Source organism: Eubalaena glacialis, chromosome 7 (assembly GCF_028564815.1).
Source record: "Eubalaena glacialis isolate mEubGla1 chromosome 7, mEubGla1.1.hap2.+ XY, whole genome shotgun sequence".
Taxonomy (NCBI): domain Eukaryota; kingdom Metazoa; phylum Chordata; class Mammalia; order Artiodactyla; family Balaenidae; genus Eubalaena; species Eubalaena glacialis.
In genome coordinates, this window is record NC_083722.1 from 112,569,614 (window position 1) to 112,582,571 (window position 12,958).

Genomic DNA, 12,958 nt, shown 5'->3' on the forward strand with positions numbered 1-12,958 from the left:
CTAAAGGGATTTGTGGAGTGTAAGTAAGAGTGGAAGTAAGTCCTCCACAGGGGTCACCCCTGGGAGATCACACGGAGACTGGGCGGTCCCGCGGTGCGCGTACCAACGTTGGGATAACAAGACCATACAGCTTGGCACCCGCCCCTTTGCGAAGGGCAGGCGAGTCCCCACAGAGACCGGGCAGAGACCTAGTTCGCATGCGCCGGGGTCGGAGGCGGAGCCGGGGTCGGAGGCGGAGCCGGGGTCGGAGGCGGAGCCGGGGTCGGAGGCGGAGCCGGGGTCGGAGGCGGAGCCGGGGTCGGAGGCGGAGCCGGGGTCGGAGGCGGAGCCGGGGTCGCAGCGAGTGGCCGTTGCAGGGCGTGGGCGGCACTCGGGCTCCCTGCCTAACCTCCGTCCGCTCTCCCGGAGCCGGTGTCTCCTCTCCGGGCAGGCCCGGCCCAGCCGGGAGTGACACCGCGGCCCTGGCGCAGCTGCCACCGCAGCCGCCGCCGCCGCCCTCGCGGGCGCAGACGTCCCCGGGACCGGCGAGCGGCGCCGCCCCCAACCGCCGACTGGGCAATGTCCGCGGCGTATCCGTGCCGCAGTCGCCGCCCGGGCGCCGGGCCCGCCTGTCCGCCCCCGGGACCAGCCGTCTGTCTTCCGCGGCCCGCGAGGAGCTTCGGCGCCGCCTGCTGGGCCTCATCGAGGGCCACCGAGTGGTCATCTTCAGCAAGAGCTACTGTCCGCACAGTGCGCGGGTAGGCGGGCAGGGGCTTCCGGGCCCACTGGTCCGTCGCCTCCGCGGCCCCCAACCCCTGCCCGGGTCCGCTGGTCCGTGCCCGCCCGCTCCCCGGGCCTCGCGCCCGTCCGTTCCGCCCTCGCCCGCGGACCCGGTCCGGAAGGCTACACCGGCCCCGCCGTCCTCGGCTGGGCCACGCGGTCCTGCCTTCAGCCTCCGGACGGGCCTGCGGGCGAGAGCCGCTGTCCTGCCCTGGCCGCGAGCCTGGTGGACGTGGGCGGGGGATCCGGAGGGAAAAGGTCTCACGGGTCCTGTCCTGGGAGGAGAGCAGCGGGGAGAAGCCGGCGCTGGTCCAGTCCCGACCGCGTGCCCCTGATCCGCTTGGCGCCTCAGCGGCAGTTTGGGCCGGACTGCACGCGGCCCCTCACTGCACCTGTGTTGTGAGTTTGAGCAGTGATCCTCTGGAAGACAGACCCATCTGTATGATGGCACTTTGCATATTTGAGCTATACTTCACGTTATTGAGAGTCGAAATAATACGCGGAAGAGGCACAAGCATAAACTGTTGGGATAGGTGCGTGAAATTATGATTTTCAATCTTACTTTCAGATTTCCATTGACTTACACGTTGTTCGGGCAAACGTGTATCTCGCACATGCACCTTACAGTTTCTCTAGGAAGACCACACTCCGGCAGGAGTCTCCTGATCCCCCTGGTTTATACCACCCCCCCACCCTCCCCCCACCAGGGTGACCACTAGCCAAAATTCCTTGCTTTTCCTTACAGTTTTGCCGCCAAACATATGTATCATTAAACCGTACTCTGTTCCTTTTGGCTTGTTTTGGTACTTTATGTTAAGTAGAATCATGCATTTGTATTCTGCACTTTTTTCCTTCAACAGTTATGTTTTAGAGATTGATGCATGTTAGTACCTGTAATGGGTTTGTTAATTTTCGTTACTGTACTCTTCCCTAGGATGACTCATAACCACAGTGTATCAGTTCTGCTGTTTCTAGTATTTTGCTCTTCAATACAACATGGTTATGCCTATTCTTACCGTATGGCCCGGTGCACGTACACAAGACTCGCTATTTTTAGAGTAGGCATTTTGAAGCTGAACGGCTGGCCCACAGAGGAAGCATGATTTCTTCCTTAACGAGGTGATACCAAAATGTTTTTCCACGTGGTCATACCACTTACCCTGCCACTGGCAGGGTATTAACAGTTCCCATTGCTCTACATCCTTGCCAACAGTTGATATATTTAATTATTGCCATTCTGGCATTTATGAGATGGTATTTCATTGTGGCTTTAGCTTTGCATTTCCCTGATAACGTTGAACATCTTTTCATGTGTTTACGAGTCATTTGAGTTTCCTCTTCTGCAGAATGTTCCGGTATTTTGCTTATTTCTCTATTAGGTTGTTTTATTTATTTATTGTTACTGATTTATAGGCGTTCTTTATGTATTTTGGATACTAGTCCTCTGGTGATATGTATTGGAAAATCACCCAGATTTGGCTTTTCTTTTTACTCTCTTTCTGGGATCTTTTGGTTAACTGAAGTTTGGAAGTTTAACGTGGTTGACTCTATCACTCTTTTTCTTTTCTGGTTTGTGCTTTTTGTGTCTTATTTAAGAAATCTGTTTCTACTCTGAGGTCATAAAGATACTCTCCTGTATTAGCTCCTGAAAGTTTTAGAGTGTGCTTTTCACACCCCCCTTCTTTAATTCCGCCTGGACTTGAAGCTGAGGACGTGTGGGGATCCAGTTCATTTTTTCCTTTATAACTTGTCAGTTGTCCCTGCTTCATTTTTTGGAGAGTCCATTCTTTCCACGGTGGTTTGAATGCTCACTCATCACCTATCAGGTTCTCACATATGTGTTGGTCTTTTTCTAGCCTCTGTCTTCTTTCTCTACGTATTTAAGTAGTCCTTTGGAGCTTATAAAAGGGCCAAGCAGTCAGAACTGTGCCTGGCCACTGCTGTGTCGCTGGGGCCTAGAATAGTATGAGGCAGGTAAGTGAGTTGAGTGAATAAACAGCCTTAGATTGTTCTGGTCAAACCTTTGCTGACACAGAAAATCTTAGGACCGATGATTTTCTGTTCTGTGTGCGTCACCCCTTCCAACAACGTGGCCACTACTTTGAGTCCTGTTACATAATTGGACAGCTCTGTTTACTGGAATTTTTTAAAAATTGAGCCCAAATCTGTCTCCCTGAAACATTTACTCACTTTTGGAGGTGATTGTTGCTCCAGTGGACAGAATTAAGAATCTGGCTTCTACTTGGATGGCAGATATTTCAGTATTTTCCCTGAGTGTTTTTCTTTCCTGGCCCAGCTTTTCATGTGTTTATGTCATTTGTCTTTACATGTGACCCTTCACTAAATGGATTGTGCAGTAGTTTGACCATGAACCGCTTAAATGTGTCACCCAGACTGGACACCGTATTCCACATCCCTACCTGTGCAGAGTCAGGTAGAGAGGTTTGTTCCTTTATTGGGCCGCTAATGTCATTCAGCAAGTGTTACTGGGTGCTTAGTGTTGTGGGCCGCAGAAATGAATAAACTGTGGCCTTGCCTCCCGAGAACTCATGGTCTAATGGAGCTGTAATCAGCCAGTTCTCAGGTACCCAAAGAAACGCGTGTGCGAGACAGGTGCTGTGGGAATGAGAGACAAAAACAGCTGCTTCTGTGGGGATCAGAAAAATTAAGGACGTGATGTTTAAGCTGGTCCTTGAGGGATCAGGTGGGTGTAGGCAAGGAATAGCATCTAGCTGAGGAGTTCCTATAAGCAAAGGTAGGAGATGATGCCATGAAAATAGTGGGGCTGAACACAGGGTGTATGAAAGGGAATCAGGAGAGTAAGTGGCAAATGGCCGAACTTCAGTTTCTCAGCGGTATTGAGATCTAAAACTGCGTGCTGTTAAGTGTGGACTTCATGATGTCAGACTTGTGAGGAGTGAAAGGGTCTGACCTGTGACCTGGAATCTGGCAACAGTGTGAGGAGTGGGCTGAATGTGCAGGCACCTGACCAGGCAGGAAGTTCCTGTGAGCCACGTGCAAGACCATGGCCCAAAGGAAATAGTGAAAAACACGCCCTCATTTTTTAGCCCCTTCCCCACATTAACTGTAAGCCATGTTTTCCCCAACCCTTAATTCATACATCTGTGGATTAAAAATGTATACTTCCATTGGTTAGCTTTTTTGTTCTGTAGTAAAATACACGTAACATAAGGTTTTCCGTTTTAACCATTTTAAGTTCAGTGGCATCAAGCACATTCACGTTGCTGTGCAGCCATCACCACCAGCCAACCACGGAGCTTTTTTCATCTTCCTCAGCTGACACTCTGTCCCCATTAAACAGTAACTCCCCATCCCTCCCCAGCCCCTGGCCCCACCATCTGCTTCTTGTCTTAGGAATCTGGCTCCTCTAGGGACCTCATATAAATGGAATCGTACGGTATTTGTCGTTTTCTGACTGGCTGATTTCATTTCGTCTAATGTCCTCAAAGTTCATCTGTGTTGTAGTATGGGTCACAGTTCCCTTCCTTTTTAAGGCTGAATACTATTCCACTGTCTGTATAGACCATATTTTCTTTATCCATTCATCCGTCAATGAACAATTGGGTCACTTCCACCTTTTGGCTACTGTGAATGTTACTGCTGTGAACATGGGTGTGCAAATATCTGTTTGGGTCTCTTTTCAATTCTTTTGGGCTTATACCCAGAGGGGGAATTGTTGGTTTATATGGTATTTCTATATATTTTTAATTTTTTGAGGAACCACCATACTGTTTTCCATAGAGGCCATAGTAGTTTAAATTCCCACCAGCAGGGCACAAAGGTTCCAGTTTCTCCACATCCTTGCCAACACTTGTTATTTTCTGTTTTTTATACTGTTTTTGTTTTGATAACAGTTATCCTAATGGTTGTGAAGCGGTATCTCATTGTGGTTTGATTTGCGTTTCTCTAATGATTAATGATGTTGAATATCTTTTCACATGATTATTGACCATTTATTAATGGACAGTATCTCTTTTGGAGAACAGTCTATTCAAGTACTTTGTCAATTTTTAAATTGGGGTTTTTCTTGTTTGTTTAGTTTTAGTTCTCTATATATTCTATATGTTAATGCCTTATGAGATATTTGATTTGAAATATTTCTCCAATTCTGGAGTTGCCTCTTTACTCAGTTGATAATGTCCTTTAATGCACAAAATTTTTAACTTTCATGAGGTCCACTTTCTCTGTTTTCTTTTGCTGCCTATTCCTTTGGTGTCATATGCAAAATACCACCAAATCCAACGCCATAGAGCTTTTGTCCTATGTTTTCTTCTAGGAGTTTTATAGTTTTAGCGCTTACATTTAAGTCTTTAATCCATTTTGAGTTGATTTTTGTATATGGTGTTAGGTAAGGGTCCAACTTCATTCTTTTGCATATGGATATCCAGTTTTTTCAGCTCCATTTATTGAAAAGACTGTCATTTCCCCATTGAATGGTCTTGACACCATTGTCAAAAGTTATTTGACCTTATATGTGAGGCTTTAGTTCTTGGCTCTCTATTTTCTTCCGCTGCTCTTCATGTCTGTCTTTATGCCAGTACCACACTGTTTTGGTTACTGTAGCTTTGTAGCAATTTTTGAAATCAGGAAGTGTGAGACCTCCAACTTTGTTCTTCTTTATCAAGAACTTTTCAGCTATTCAGGGCTCTTTTGAGATTCTATATGAATTTTAGGATGGATTTTTCTATTTCTGCAAAAATCACTGTTGGGATTTTGATAGAGATTAGATCACTTTGGGTGGGTAGTATTGAAATCTTAACAATATTAAGTCTTCTAATCTGTGAACATAGGATTTCTTTCCAGTTATTGGTATCTTCTTTAATTGTTTCATCAATGTGTTGTAGTTTTTAGTGCACAAGTCTTTGCCTCCTTGGTTAAGTTTATTCCTAAATGTTCTTCTTCATGATATTGTAAGTGGAATTCTTTTTTAAATTTCTTTTTTTGGATTGTTCATTATTAGTATATAGAAAAACAACTGATTTTTGTGTGTTGATTTTGTATCCTAAACTTTCCTAAATTTTTTATTAGTTATAACAGTATTTTGTACAATCTTTAGGAATTTATACATATAAGATCATTTTGTCAGTGAACAGAGATAATTTTACTTTTTTTTTCCAGTTTGGTTGCCCTTTATTACTTTTATTTTTTGCCTTATTTTTCTAGCTAGGACTTCCAGTACTATATTGAGTAGAAATGGTGGAAGTGGGCATCCTTGTCTTGTTTCTCATCTTAGTGGAAATGCTTTCAGTCTTTTGCCACCAAGTCTGATGTTAGCGGTGGGCTTTTTTATATGGCCTTTATTATGCTGAGGTAATTTCTTTCTATTCTTAAGTCTGTTGAGTGTTTTTATCATGAAAGGGTGTTGAATTTTCTTAAATGCTTTTTCTGCATCCATTGAAATGATCATGTGGTTTTTTTTCTCTTCATTCTGTTAACGTGGTGTGTACTACATTAATCTATGTTTGTATGTTGAACCATCCTTGCATTCTAGGAATAAACTCCACTTGATCATAGTGTATAATAGTTTTAATATTCTGTTGAATTCCTATTGCTAGTATTTATTTTGTTGAGGATTTTTCAGTCAATATTTATATATTGGTCCATAGTGTTCTTGTGGTGTCTTTGGCTTTGGTATCAGGGCAATGGTAGTCTCATAGAATGAATTTGGAAGTGTTCCCTCTTCAAATTTTTGGGAGAGTTTGAGGAGGATTGGTGTTCACACTTCTTTATATGTTCAGTAGAATTCACCAGTGAAGCTATCTGGTCCTGGGCTTTTATTCATTGGGAGGCTTTTGATTACTGATTCAGTCTCCTTACTAGGTACAGGTGTATTCACCTTTTCTACTTATTCATGATTCAGTCTTAGTAGGTTCCATGTTTCTAGGAATTTATCAGTTTTATCTAGGTTATCCGATTTGTTAGTGTTAGAGTGTTCAGAGTACTGTCTTGTAATATTTCTGTAAAAACAGTAGTAATGTTGCCTCTTTCATTTCTGATCTTAGTTATTTGAGTCTTCTCTGTTTTTTTCTTAGTCAATCTAGCTAAAGGTATGTCTATTTTGTAGATCTTTTCAAAGAACCAACTCTTGGTTTTGTTAATTTTCTATATCGTTTTTCTATTCTCTATTTTGTTTATCTCTGCTCTTATTTCCTCTCTTTTGCTAGCTTTGAGTTTAGTTTGTTCTTTTTCTAGTTAAGGTGTAAAGTTAGGTTGTTGATTTAAGGTCTTTCTTCTTTTTTAATGTAAACATCTATAGCTGTAAATTTTTCTCTTATCACTACTTTCACTGCATCCCATAAGGTTTGGTATGTTGTGTTCTCATTTTCACTTGTCAAGATATTGTATAATTTCTCTTGTGACTTCTTCTTTGACTTATTGTTTAAGAGTGTGATGTTTAATTTCCACATATTTGTGAATTTTCTAGTTTTCCTTTTGCTCTGATTTCTAGTTTCATTCTACTGTGATAAGAAAAGATACTTTATATATTTTAATCTTTTTATTAAGACTTCTTTTGTGACCTAGGCTATGATGTATCCTGGAGAATGTTCCATGTGTACTTGAGAGGAATGTGTATTCTACGTTTGTTGGGTGGAGTGTTGTATAATGTGTCTGTCAGGTCCAATTGGTCTATTGTGTTCTTCCAGTCCTCTATTTCCTCATTGGTCTTCTATCTGGTTGTTCTGTCCATTTTTGAAAGTAGAATATTAAAGTCTTCTACTATAATTTAGTTCTATCAGTTTCTTTCTTCAATTTGGTTAGTGTTTGCTTCATATATTTAGAAGCTCTGAGGTTTGGTGGATATATTTTTATGACTGTATGTCTTCTTGGTAAATTGACACACAATGTCCTTTTATAACATATAATGTGCTTTTTGGACTTCCCTAGTGGTGCAGTGGTTAAGAATCTGCCTGCCAATGCAGGGGACACGGGTTTGATCTCTGGGCTGGGAAGATCCCACATGCTGTGGAGCAACTAAGCCCCTGTGCCACAACTCCCAAGCCTGTGCTCTAGAGCCCACGAGCCACAACTACTGAGCCCATGCACCACAACTACTGAAGCCTGTGCATGCTAGAGTCCGTGTGCCTCAACTACTGAGCCTTCATGCTCTAGGACCCATGTGCTACAACTACTGAGCCTGTGTGCTGCAACTACTGAGGTCCACGTGCCTAGAGCCCGTGCTCCGCAACAAGAGAAGCCACCACAATGAGAAGCCCACGCACCACAATGCAGAGTAGCCCCTGCTCGCCACAACTAGAGAAAGCGCGTACACAGCAACAAAGACCCAACGCAGCCAAAAAAATAAAAATAAAAATAATAATAGTAATAATAAACTATATAATGTCTTTTTTAGTCTCTTATACTAGTTTTGGCATAAAGTCTATTTTGTTTTATATTAGTATAAACATTCCAGCTCTCTTTTGGTTACTATCTGCTTGGCATGTCTTTTCCATCCTTTCAGTTTCAGCCTATGTGTGTCCTTAGCTCTAAAGTGAGTCTTCTAGACAGCATAATATTGGATCCTGTCTTTTTATCCATTCTGTCAGTCTATGTCTCTTGTTTGGGGAGTTTAATCCATTTACATTTAAAGTAATTATTGTTAGGGAAGGACTTGCTTTTGCCATTTTGGTATTTGTTTTCTGCATAGCTTATAGTTTTTGTCCCTCATTTCCTCTCTTACTGTCTTCCTTTATGTTCAGTTGATTTTTTGTAAGAATACTTTTTGACTCCCTTCTTGTTTCCCTTGTGTATATTTTGTAGATATTTTTGTGGTTACCATTGGAATTACATATACCATCCTAAAGATGTAATCTATTTTAAACTGATAGCAGTTTAACTTCCATCACATACAAAAACTCTACTTCTTTACATTTCTGACCCCTCCCCCTTCATCCCTTCATGCTATGTCACAAATTACATCTTTATATATTGTGTATCCATAGACTTATAGTTGTTTTCTGACTTATGTCTTTTAAATCCAATAGAAGAGTAAAAAATGTAATTATAAGCTAAAATTACAGTAATACTGGTCTGTATGTTTGTATATGTTTACCTTTATGTGAGAGCTTTGTATTTTCGTATGGCTTTGCATTCCTGTCTGGCATGCTTTCATTTCAACTTGAAGGGCTCCCTATAGTATTTCTTGCAAGACAGGTCTAGTATTAATGTACTCCCTCAACTTTTGTTTATCTGAGAAAGTCTTAGCTTCTCCCTCATTTTTGAAGGTCTTCTTTTTTTTTTTTTTTTTTTTTTGGCCAGATATAGAATTCTTGGTTGATAGTTGTTTTTTTTGTTTTCTTTCGGAACTTTAAATATATTATCCAGCTCTCTCTGGCCTATGAGGTTTCTACTGAGAAATCCACTTATAACCTTAATGAGGATCACTTGTAGGTGACGAGCTGCTGTTCTCTTGCTACTTTCAAGATTCTCTCTTTGTCTTTGGTTTTTGACGTTTTGATTATAATGTGTCTTGGTGTGAGTCTTTTTGTGTTTATCCTTCTTGGGGCTTTTTAAAATTTATTTATTTATTTATTTTTGGCTGCATTGGGTCTTCATTGCTGTGCGTGGGCTTTCTCTAGTTGCAGCAAGCAGGGGCTACTCTTTGTTGCGGTGCACAGGCTTCTCATTGTGATGGCTTCTCTTGTTGTGGAGCATGGGCTCTAGGCCCTCGGGCTTCAGTAATTGTGGCACGTGGGCTCAGTAGTTGTGGTTTACAGGCTCTAGAGCACAGGCTCAATAGTTGTGGCACACGGGCTTAGTTGCTCCATGGCATGTGGGATCTTCCTGGACCAGGGATCGAACCCGTGTCCCTTGCATTGGCAGGCAGATTGTTAGCCACGGTGCCACAAGGGAAGTCCTCTTCTTGGGGTTTTTTGAGCTTCTTGTATGTGTATATTCATGTCTTTCCTCAAATTTGGAGAGTTTGGGGGCATTATTTCTTCAAATAAGCTCTCTGCCCCATTTCTTCTTCTGTGGCTTCCATAATATGTATATTGTTTAATGGTCTCCCTCAAGTCACTTACTCCATGTTCATTTTTCTTCTTTCCTTTTCCTCCTCAGACCTAATAATTTCAAATGGCCTGTCTTCAAGTTTGGTGATTCTTTCTTCTCTCTGGTTGAGCCTGCTCTTGAATTCATCTAGTGAATTTTATAATTCATTGATTGTCTTTTTCACCTTCAGAGTTTCTGTTTGGTTATTTTTATCTCTTTGCTGATATTTTCATTTTATTCATATATCATTTTCCTGATTTCCTTTAGTTCTTTGTGTTTTCCTCTTTGAGCATATTTAAGACAGTTGTTTTCAAGTCTTTGTCTAGTAAGAATGAAGTCTATATGTGTTCAGGGACATTTTTGGAGATTCATTTTTTCCTTTGGGCCATGTTTTCCGTTTCTTTGTATGCATGTGATCTTTTCTTGAAAATTTGGCATTATAAATACGGCCACCTCTCCCAGTCTTCACAGACTGGCTCCAAGTTAGGGAAGACTTGCCCTAACCAGTGCAGCATGGAGGCCTAAGCTCTTCTGAGGCCTTTTCTGGACATCTTCCCTGGGCCTGTATGTGTGCTTTTCACTCAGTCTCGGTTAGGCTTCACTGAGACCAGTCCTTCCGGCAGCCCTCACATGGGGGCGAGGGCCTCTCTGCTCTCTCCACGTTGTGAAAGAGACCGGGGGCCCAGGCTGCTGCTCCCCTCTTACTGTACTGTGCAGCACTGGGGAGATGGAAAGCACCACAGAATTCTCTACCATTTAAATGTGGCTCTTTCTTCACTGAGCATTCACTTGGTTGCTGTAGATCTGTGACCAGTTTCCAGAGCTTCATTGAGTTATCTTACTTTGACATCGTGTAGCTTCTTGGATTTAGATTGCAATTTTTCATCAAACTTGGGATATTTTTGTGTATCTCTTCAAATATTTCTTCTGCCCTTTTCTTTCTGTCTCTTACTGGTTTTCACACCATGCATACATTGTGCTTAATGTGGTCCCATATTTCTCTAAGGTTCTGTCCTTTTTCTTTATCTTTTCTCTCTGTGGCTTGAGGCTGCATAAGCTCCACTGATCTGTCCTCAGCTTTGCTAATTCTGCCAGTTCAAGTCTAGTGTTGAGATACTATAGTGGAATTTTGATTTTAGTTATTGTACTTTCCCATAATTTCCAGTTGGTTCCTTTATATAATTTCTGTCTCTTTATTGATATTTTCTACTGGATGAGACATTAGCATCATACCTTCCTTCATATCTCCTGAAGCCTACTTTTCTCCAGTTCCTTGAATGTATTTACAGTGGCTACTTTGCCAGTTCATCATGCTATCTGGGACCTCTCAGAGGCAGGTTCTCTTGCCTGCTTTTCTTCCTCTGTATGGATCCACTTTCCTGTTTCTTTGTATGTCTGGTAATTTTTTTTGTTGAAACCAGGACATTTTAGGTAATGTATGATAGCAACTCCAGATACTGGACCCCTCCTTCTCTGTGGCTTGTTTTTGCTTGCTTGTTTATTTCTTTGTAGTGCGTTGGCTGGATTATTTGGGGGAAGTTTGTTTCCACCTGAAGATGGAGCCTCCCATGCTCCTCAGAGGTGCAGCCTTGGGTCTGTGCAGCCACCCTGGGATAACAGGGGTTTAGCAGGGCTCTCGTTGGGCGTCTGTGTTATATTGTCTGACCCTGTCAGTGTCATGCCAGGTGTTAGGCTCCACTGATTGCAGGTTAGTTGCTCTGCTGTTTTTGACAGTGCCCTGGGGTGTAAATTGTTCCGTTCGCTGATCTAATTAAATCTGGTCTCCTTTGCAGCTGTAGTTTTTGAGACAAATTTGCAGTTTGTTCTGACCCTAGAAGGGTTGTTGTTCGATAGGTCCTTCCCTGGCTCTCTGGTAAACCAGCTGGCTACAGAGGATGGAGCTGCCAGCCTCCCCTTAACTGCTCACCACTGAAATCTCCATTGTTTCCGTTGCACCTTTAGACTTGGACTTCCCCACAGTCTGTTTCGAATAAAGTCCGTTCCTTTGGGTAGAGTTTTGGAGCTCTCTGATCTTGTGGTTTGCCTCTTGCCCTGAGCAGAGTCTCTGAGCCCTTGTTCCAGAGCTGGGGTGGGGACAGCGACCCCCTTGTCTTGGAGGGACAACCTGCTTTATGAGCACCTCTGGTGAGGCGGTGGCCTCTCGCAGCCTGGAACCTGGCCCCACCAGTGGGCTGGGGCCAGGGGGATCAGGGCCCTGGCGTTTTTGCCTGGGATAGAAACTTGGATTTATGAGTGGGGGTGGTTGAAGGAAGGGAGCTTTTCCCGTGTTGCTGGCCACGCTCCCCGGGAATACAGCCTCTGCCACTCAGAGCTGTGGGGAGATTGGGAAATGGCGGTGGCCTGACCCTTCTGGTGGCTGGGATCTCAGGGAACAGGCAGCCTCATTCCCTTGGCCACGTTCACCTGAAGTGGGGCTTCCATCACGCTGACGGGGGCAGAGGAGGGAAGGTGCAGGTCATGGCTCAGGTACCTCAGACTCTCCCGCTCTTACTGACATCTAGTAGATTTTCTTCAATAAATGTTTCCTTATTTGCTGTGTGTCCTCAATTTCGAGAGACTTTAAATGGCTGTTTTTAAACAAGTTCCACCAGTTGTGGACGTTTGCCAGGGAGCAGGTCTGCCAAGTTCCTCACGCCTCCATCCTGGAATTGGAGCCCCTGGGCTTTACCTTGAGAGCCGAGGGCGTTGAAGGGTTGGAGCCCTGCTGAAAGCTGACCTCGTCAGCTGCAGCTTAGAGAACCCCTAGGAGGGAGCTGAGAAATTCCCGTGGTAGGTGTCACTGGCTGAGGACAGCGACTTGGGAGAACTGGAAAGATGAACGAGCTCCACGTAGAGGACTGTCGAGACTTGGTCATTAACTGGGTGGGTGGGGAGTTAGTGAGGGGAGGAAGACACCGCAGGAGAGGGAAGCACTGGAGTGACTCAGTCCGCGCTCCGCAAGGTGCTCAAAAGGCAGATCAGCATCCAGGGCCTGCATCTGCGTGTCCGACAACTCCTAGAGATGCCCAAGCTGCTGGCCCCCCATTTGAGTAGCAAGGGCCTAGGGTTTTGTGTTCAAGCAACTGGCGAATGGTGACAGGGTGGAATTGTCTGTTTCCTTGTCTGTTTCCCCTACTGGAGGGCAGGGATTGTGTCTTTCTCATTGTTGTATCTTGAGTATGTAGAACAA

At 43.8% G+C, this 12,958-nt stretch overlaps 1 protein-coding gene across 1 annotated transcript in view; it reads left to right on the plus strand.

Annotated features, from left to right (window-relative positions):
• The first annotated feature begins 749 nt into the window (after nt 1–749).
• Nucleotides 750–12,958, plus strand: part of TXNRD3 (thioredoxin reductase 3) — a 40,630-nt gene continuing 28,421 nt past the window's right edge. Inside the window, exon 1 of the mRNA XM_061197372.1 lies at nt 750–1,158. The gene's annotated coding sequence lies outside the window, so the exon portion shown is untranslated. The remainder of the gene's footprint in view (nt 1,159–12,958) is intronic.